Genomic DNA, 9,295 nt, shown 5'->3' with positions numbered 1-9,295 from the left:
CTCTACTATCATACCGCACTGGAAACGCCCAAAACCGTCCGATCTTGGAAGCTAATCAGTGTTGGGCTGGGTCAGTACTCAAGTGGGCGACCATTGAGGAAGACTTGGTATAGTAGAGCACAGACTGGTTTATTACGCTCAGAGTCTAACACTGACAGCAGATTCACCCTGCTATCTTATTTCCTACTGCTCCCCCTCTTTTTCTCATGGAAGCTGGATGTATTGTCAATTTTACCATTTGAATTTCAAAGTTTCACAAGATATTTAAATTACTCATTGTTGCGGGGCTAACACACATTGGCAGCTTATTTTTACTCAAAAATTTTCCAGGGTAATTTCCTTAGGACTCTGATTAGACCCTGGCAGCCGGAATTTATTTTGCTAATATTAGCATTCAATTGTGATTGATTGTACTGTTACTCAGTTCATTTCATGTTAGTATTAGTATCTTACTTGCTATTCACTTTATTGTAATAATTGAATGTTACTCTATCCTAGTGACCACTGACTAATTTTATCTTACGATATAAATAAAAGTTAAATCTTATTTTATAATTACTTTCAATATCTCATACATTATTTCAGAGTGCGCCCACAAAAGAGTCTTTTTTTTTTCTTCTTCTCCATATTCTGTCTCGAGTAGTTTTCATTGACTCAGGGTGCACCACCAAATTAGAGTTAGAAAACCACGTTTTCTTGTTATCTCTTATTTTGGTAATCAAATTGATACTTTATATCTATTATACACACCAGTGTGGTATCTCCCCAAACATCTGTGTGCATGCAAGCTGCTCATCTCCGCCCCCCCCCCCCTCCCCCCCGACTGCTGCTCTCCCCCTCATTTCTTATTAACTGCAGACAGTGCACTGTGCAGCCACCTTACCTGCAGGATGCGATGAGGAGTTGGGACTGAGTAGTCTGTGAAAGAGCCTGGAATGAAGAGCAGCATCGTGTCACCCCCAGCCAAGACTCCAGGAGCTGTCAAAGTCACTGCCTGTGACAGGTGGAGCTGGATGCTGCAATACAGGAGCTTGGCAGTCGCGGCTACTGTAGATACGAGTGCCAGGGAGATTGAGGCAGCTATGAGATGTAGGACCACACTACCTTTTTCATGCAGCTGTAGCAGACCGCCCCTTCTGGTCCCGACGCCCCTAGGCAGCTGCCTAAAGCTGCCTAGTGGAAGCTCCGGCCCTGGGTGACTATCACATTTCATTTTGTAGAATCCTGGTGTACTCTTAAGAAGCTGTGATTCAGTTTAATATCAGCTCAAAAAGTGCTGATAATGGCCCTCATTCCGAGTTGATCGCTCGCTGGCTAGTTTTAGCAGCCGTGCAAACGCAATGCCGCCGCCCACTGGGGAGTGTATTTTAGCTTAGCAGAAGTGCGAACGCATGTGCAGCCGAGCTCTGCAAAAACAGTTTGTGCAGTTTCTGAGTAGCTCTGAACCTACTCAGCACTTGCGATCACTTCAGCCTATTCGTGTCCGGATTTGACGTCATACACCCGCCCACCGAACGCCCAGCCACGCCTGCGTTTTTTCAGACACGCCTGCGTTTTTGCAAACATTCCCTGAAAACGGTCAGTTGACACCCAGAAACGCCCCTTTCCTGTCAATCTTCTTGCGGCCATCAGTGCGACTGAAAACTTTGCTAGAACCTGTGCAAAACAACAAATGCCTTTGTGCCCGTACGTCGTGCGTGCGCATTGCAGTGCATATGTATGCGCAGAAATGCCGATTTTTAGCCTGATCGCTGTGCTGAAAACAACGGCAGCTAGCGATCACCTCGGAATGCCCCCATAGTTCCGCATCTCTGCAAGTAAATGTTCCTATACTAAACAGTGATATTATATTGCTGGAATTTCACAGCTCAAACCCATGGCAAGAAACTCAACTTCAACTCATTATCATTACATATGGGTGGGGGTCATGCAGTTGGTGTTGAAATGTGTATGCAGTTTGGTGGTTTAGCAGAGTACCGCACACAACAGATATGTCATTTAGGTAAGAACTAGGTCAGTTACTTCACTAGGCAGTGTGGTTTATTAGCACATGCAGGCCTGGCGCCAAGAGGGTACAAAGGTTACCCCCGTAACGTACCCCAAGGCTTTAAAGGGCCCCAAGGTGTGGAGGGCACCAGCAGCCAGTAGCAGCATAATGCTTTTAATTATTTACACTTTAAATTGTATTGTGTAGGCTGCCGCCGCGCCTCCAGCCCGCACATGGAGTAGTCCAGCGGCAGCAGTAATGTAATCCCCAGCTCCCGGCAGTCCTGCCCTGAGTCTCTGACCCTCGACGTCCGGAACGTCGCTATGCACTGCCCTTCCATGCCTACTGCTGTGGCGTCCAACGTATTCTCCTTTGAGGAACACAGGCTCAGCAACTGTCCAGGAGAAAGAGAGCAGCCAAGCAGCACAGCTACGGCCTGACAAACTGCTGGGGGAGACGGACAACACAGGACAGCCAGAATTGCTTTGGTGGCCACTCTGGTGAGCCAGAGTCACCAGAGCAGTGCCATGTTTTTTGTTTTTTGTTTTTTTTTCACTTGTGGAGCAGGGCGCAGACAGGACAGCTCACCAGCCAGTATCAGTTTCAGTATCAGGTAGTGGTGCAGGGTTCTGGAACAGTGGTATCGTGGGTCTCTGGAGCTAAGGGGAGAACAGCCATCCTCCGCTATGTCACTCATATACACAGTGGCGTAAGTTTGTCCCAGTTGCCCGAAGGTAAGATAAATATTGGTGCCCTACTCCCCACCCCTATCTATAGATAAATATATGTATGTATGTGGGTGGGTGTGGGTGTGTATGGAGTGTTTTGGATTTTTTTTTATAAATATCCATTTCATTGTCATTTATTTTAAGTCACACATTTCTTAGTAGTTATACCCATGATAACAACCCCTAACCTGTTACACTGAAGGCAGACACCTTACTGATAGAGCTATTTACTATTGCCTATCAAGTGTGCAGATTCTAACTATATGAATCTACTTAAAATTGTCAGTTCAAAACCATTGCAACTAGGCAGATCTATATAGTGTGCAGCCACACACTATATAGATCTGTGCAGTCTCTCACAATGCTGGTTATTTCTGTAACAATCATTTTGCAAGTGTCGCATGAAGGATTAGAACCCACGACCTATTAGGCTGAAAGCAGGCACCTTACTGATAGAGATATTTGCTCCTGCATAGGAAGCATGAGAATTCTAACTATATGTTAGGGTCTCCTGCCCTGTGCTGCCACGTCGTCATGGCAACCGGGAGACAAGTGCTAGCAGAGTAACCTGAGCGCAGCTGATACTCCGGTTCGGGTCTTTTGCTGTGCAGTGGTTACAGGCTCTGTGCACGGTAGGGGATCCGGTGCTGGTTTTTGTGCTCACAGTCTGTGAGGTCTGAGTGGGGCGTGGACAGCACCTGCTTTATAAGGCCTCTTCTTAGGGTAAGCAGATGCTGCTGAATCTTTGTTGGTTAGTCAGTTCCTGAAAGTTAGCCAGTACTGTGTAGCTTTGTATTTGTTTGTTGCTTACTGCAAATAGGCCTGGGGATTTGGTATTACACTCTGCCAATCCAGACCTAGCAGTAAGACTGGAGTCAGTCGTTTAGCTTGCTGGGGTTCTGTTACTACTCTGTGAACTTAGCAAGTTTGCGGCTGTATTCTAAGACTTGCAAAAGTAGAGATTTTTCACACTGCGCTCACCCCCGGTTTTAGATTTGCATGTATCTACACTGGTGTAATGAATGGTGAGATGCTTAATTGAGTTTCAAAGTGATGTTTATTTTAAATAACAAAAATGATAGTCCCGAATTAATATGATTGCAATCTATTTGGCTGTGTAAAGCCTTCTTGCTAGTTGTGCATGAGCACGCTTGATTCTAAGTATATTTTGATGAAGTCCATATACAGTGAATTTATGAATGAAGAAAAGAAAAAATGGAAAAATGAAAAAAATGAAAAAATGAATGAATGAATAAACGAAGAAAAATGAAAATGGGAAAAAATGTCTATTTGATATATTTCAGGCCGCAGCGTCCCGCTGGTATGAACTGAGTGCACTTGTTTAAAATGACATTCTGCTACTGACAATAAAGCAGCAGTGGAGGGTGCGTGAGAAAGAAAGGGGACTCCGGACTGGTCTGCCTCCCCCTGCTTCTGCCGCCGTCACTGTGACTGTGTTCTGTCACATGTCGGAGGCTTGTCAGCCCGGGTTCGGTGCCTGTCTTGGAGGGGGAGATGCACGCACTGCGACCACTCTCAGAGTGGTTCGTTGCCGCACTTCCCCCGCCTACAGAGACTCACCTTAGATCTCCTTCTCCACTGCTGGATGTGTCAGCGACAGGCTGTCTCCTCGATGCTTGGCCGTCGTTCGTGATCTGCAGACACTTCCTGGTCTTCAGTCACGTGACCGGGTTCTGTCTCTTGTTCCGCTTGTTCTTGGAAAACAAGGAACGAAAAGAAGCTTTAAGGTACATCAGGAGAAATTACATACACTTTTTCTCCCAGAGGAAGGCCCCCAAGGGCCGAAACGCGTTGGAGCATTTCCCTTACACCATCCACAACAGCTGCACGATCGAACAGAAGGAGCGGAACAAGAGACAGAACCCGGTCACGTGACTGAAGACCAGGAAGTGTCTGCAGATCACGAACGACGGCCAAGCATCGAGGAGACAGCCTGTCGCTGACACATCCAGCAGTGGAGAAGGAGATCTAAGGTGAGTCTCTGTAGGCGGGGGAAGTGCGGCAACGAACCACTCTGAGAGTGGTCGCAGTGCGTGCATCTCCCCCTCCAAGACAGGCACCGAACCCGGGCTGACAAGCCTCCGACATGTGACAGAACACAGTCACAGTGACGGCGGCAGAAGCAGGGGGAGGCAGACCAGTCCGGAGTCCCCTTTCTTTCTCACGCACCCTCCACTGCTGCTTTATTGTCAGTAGCAGAATGTCATTTTAAACAAGTGCACTCAGTTCATACCAGCGGGACGCCGCGGCCTGAAATATATCAAATAGACATTTTTTCCCATTTTCATTTTTCTTCGTTTATTCATTCATTCATTTTTTTCATTTTTCCATTTTTTCTTTTCTTCATTCATAAATTCACTGTATATGGACTTCATCAAAATATACTTAGAATCAAGCGTGCTCATGCACAACTAGCAAGAAGACATTACACAGCCAAATAGATTGCAATCATATTAATTCGGGACTATCATTTTTGTTATTTAAAATAAACATCACTTTGAAACTCAATTAAGCATTTCACCATTCATTACACCAGTGTAGATACATGCAAATCTAAAACCGGGGGTGAGCGCAGTGTGAAAAATCTCTACTTTTGCATCATTATTCTAACAAGTAGGACCAACTTGTTAAACACCAGCAGCACTCCCCGTAACGCTAGCACATTTCTGTGCGCAGTCCACCCAAATCCTATATCTTTCTGTATTCTAAGACTTGCCTGTCTAATCCTGTCTCACTGTGCTAGGTGTCAGGGGTCAGTTTAGTGGCAGTAAGCTGAACCTGTGCACTGCAAGTGAGAATTAGGATTGTGGAGACTCTCCTTGTGTCTATCATTCCATCTCTGACCAAGGAGTTTACTGCCACACCCGTTGGTAACCCTTTAGGGTTTTGCTGTTGCTCTTAGCAACAGCATTTCGGGTTCTCTACGTATTAAAACACAACATCTTGCTTTTCTCATCTGAGCATTACTAATACAAGGGAGACACCCAGTTCCTTAGCCTCTGGGCTTCTCTGTTCACTTTGTGTGTATTTTGTTACCCTATCACCTTCTGTGTACGTTATGTCATATTCCCCAGTCTGTATGTGAGTCCATTTGTTTTGCATAACAGTTCAAACACCAGTACATTCCTGCAGGCACTGGTGTGCATAACATATTCAGCAGCCTAATACTCCTGTTGAAATTTTGTGGGAATATGGAGCATACCCCTCAAAATACGTTGCAACAGGTGGTCGATCAGGTGCAGGTCCTGACTCGACAATTTAATGATTTGTCCATTAAAATGCACACCTCCCAGGCTGCTGGCGGAGCTCCCGCAGCAGCAGCACCTGCAGGGGTTAAGGAGCCGAAAGTAAATCTCCCGGATCGTTTTTCTGGAGATCGCTCTCAGTTCTTTTGTTTCAAGGAGAGCTGCAAGCTATACTTCCGGCTTAGGCCTCAGTCTTCTGGGTCGGAGATTCAGCGGGTGGGCATAGTGATTTCCTTGCTACAAGGAGACCCACAGGTCTGGGCATATGGGTTGCAGCCTGACTGTCCGTCGCTTAAAAGTGTTGATGCTTTTTTTACGGCACTGGGCATGTTGCATGATGACCCTGACAAGACGGCCTCAGCCGAGGCTCAGATTTCGATCCTTAAGCAAGGGCGAAGGCCAGTTGAGGTTTACTGTACGGAGTTTCGGAGGTTGGCCCATGATACCCAGTGGAATGACCCAGCCCTGAGACACCAGTACCGAAGAGGTCTTTCTAACCAGATAAAGGACCAACTGGTACAATATCCCTTGCCTGATAGCTTGGATCAGCTCATGCAGTTATCCATCCGGGTGGATAGACGGCTGAGAGAGCGTAGGCTTGAAAGGGAGACTGAGATTTCCTTCCTTCCCAAGGGAACTTCAGACTCTGAGGAATTTTCCGAGGAGCCTATGCAGATTGGGGCTACCCGCCTCTCCTCGCGTGAGAAGACGCGGAGGAGACAGCAGGGGTTGTGTTTGTACTGTGGGAATAAAGGTCATGTGGTAGTATCATGCCCAGAAAAGCCGGAAAACTTCAGGGCCTGAGGGTGATGGGAAATATCCTGTCAGGCCAGAAGTCAGAATTTCCCAAGAAGACTTTTATCATTCCGGTGACCTTGAAGATCCTCGGTCAAACTGTCAAGACTGAGGCCTTTGTGGACAGTGGGGCCGACGGGGTTTTTATGGACTGCCAATTCGCCCTGAAACACTCTGTTCCCTTAGTACCCTTGGCATCGGAAATTGAGATTTGTGGGTTAAACAGGGAACCATTATCCCAAGGTAAAATTACCTCTTGCACTAGCCAGATTTCTTTGTTTATTGGAGCCACACACTCTGAAAAATTGTCCTTTTATGTGACTGTCTGTACTTTTGCCCCATTGGTGTTGGGGTTACCCTGGTTAAGGGCCCACAATCCTCAATTTGACTGGGTCTCTGGGGAGATTCTTAGTTGGGGTACTGATTGTTTCAGGAGTTGCTTGAGCCTTCCAGTCAGGCTCTCGCAGCTAAGTTTGCCAGGATTGCCAGGGTGTTATGCAGATTTTGCGGACGTGTTCTCCAAAAAAGTTGCAGAGGTACTACCTCCCCATCGCCCCTATGACTGTGCCATTGATTTGTTGCCAAATGCTAAGCTTCCCAAGAGCAGGTTGTACTCCCTGTCACGTCCTGAGACTCAGGCTATGGCAGAGTACATTCAGGAGAACTTGGCTAAGGGATTTATCAGACCTTCACAGTCTCCAGTTGGGTCGGGGTTCTTCTTCGTGGGTAAAAAGGACGGTTCGTTGCGACCCTGCATCGACTTCAGGGAATTGAACCGTATCACGATTAAAAACTCATACCCACTGCCTCTCATTTCGGTCTTGTTTGACCAGCTTCGTACTGCCACCATTTTTTCTAAGATTGACCTACGCGGTGCGTACAATCTAATCCGAATAAGAGAGGGGGATGAATGGAAGACTGCCTTTAATACCCACTTAGGGCATTATGAATATTTGGTGATGCCTTTTGGGCTCTGTAATGCCCCGGCAGTCTTCCAGGATTTCATGAATGATGTGCTCAGGGAATATTTGGATAGATTCTTAGTTGTATACTTAGATGACATCCTAATCTTCTCCCATTCCCTGGAGGAACATCGGAAGCATGTACGCTTAGTCCTCCAGAAACTCAGAGACCACCGGCTTGGGGCGAAGCTGGAGAAGTGCGAATTTGAAGTTCAGCAAATCGCATTTCTAGGATATATTATCTCCCCAGAAGGTTTCCAAATGGAGGGTTCCAAGGTACAGGCAGTCCTGGATTGGGTGCAGCCCACTAGTTTGAAGGCGCTTCAGCGTTTCCTGGGCTTTGCGAATTTTTATAGACGATTTATCGCTGGATTTTCGTCTATAGTGGCGCCCTTGGTGGCACTCACTAAGAAAGGGGCGGATGTTGCTCACTGGTCTTGTGAGGCTAAAGCGGCTTTTGCCCGTCTCAAAAGGGCATTTGTTTCGGCCAAGGTGCTGCGACACCCAGATCCAGAGCGTCCTTTTGTGGTGGAGGTGGATGCCTCTGAGATGGGTATTGGGGCAGTGCTTTCTCAGATGGGAGTGTCTGATAATCGCCTTCATCCCTGTGCTTACTTTTCCCGTAAATTTTCGCCTGCCGAGATGAATTATGACGTGGGTAACCGGGAATTGTTGGCTATTAAGGATGCACTCGAGGAGTGGAGACACTGGCTTGAGGGGGCTAAGTTTGTGGTCTCAATTCTCACTGACCATAAGAATCTGGCATATTTAGAGTCAGCGAAGCGTCTCAATGCCAGGCAGGCACGATGGGCTTTGTTTTTTGCTCGCTTTAATTTTTTGATAACATATCGCCCTGGGTCAAAAAACATCAAGGCTGATGCGCTCTCGCGGAGTTTTGCTCCAATCCAGGAGACCACCGAGGAGCCGTTGCCCATTGTTTCCCCATCATGTATTAAAGTGGGCATTACCCAGGACCTCTTATCATTAGTCCTTAGAGCACAGGAGCAGGCTCCTCCAGACCTTCCGGTAGGTCTTTTGTTTGTGCCTCCTAGGTTAAGACAGCGAGTGTTCCTGGAATTCCATGCCAAGAAGTCGGCAGGTCACCCGGGTATTGCCAGAACTCGGGAGTTGCTATCTAGGGCGGTGTGGTGGCCCTCGGTGGCTAAGGATGTGGATCAGTGGGTTCGGGCATGTGACATCTGTGCCCGAAATAAGACTCCTAGAGGGGTTCCTGTTGGCCCATTACATCCACTCTCTATCCCATCTAAGCCATGGACCCACATTTCAATGGATTTTGTGGTGGACTTGCCCAAATCCTCGGGGATGACAGCCATCTGGGTTGTCGTTGACAGGTTTTCGAAGATGGCGCACTTCGTTCCACTGGTTGGGCTGCCATCGGCCAGACGCCTGTCTGAATTATTTATGCTGCATGTTGTGCGTCTCCACGGGTTGCCACTTGATGTGGTCTCTGACCGCAGATCCCAGTTTGTGGCCAAATTCTGGAGGGCATTTTGTTCCGATCTCCAGATTTCTGTCAGCTTGTCGTCAGGCTACCAT

The 9,295-nt window shown here is 47.2% G+C and overlaps 1 pseudogene; it reads left to right on the top strand.

The window, feature by feature from the left end:
• Positions 1 to 119, top strand: LOC134911942 (5S ribosomal RNA; annotated as a pseudogene).
• The last annotated feature ends 9,176 nt before the right edge of the window (positions 120 to 9,295 follow it).

This window comes from Pseudophryne corroboree, chromosome 4 (assembly GCF_028390025.1).
Source record: "Pseudophryne corroboree isolate aPseCor3 chromosome 4, aPseCor3.hap2, whole genome shotgun sequence".
Classification (NCBI taxonomy): domain Eukaryota; kingdom Metazoa; phylum Chordata; class Amphibia; order Anura; family Myobatrachidae; genus Pseudophryne; species Pseudophryne corroboree.
The sequence above is the reverse complement of the archived record's forward strand: the minus strand, read 5'-3'. Positions and strand labels throughout refer to the sequence as shown.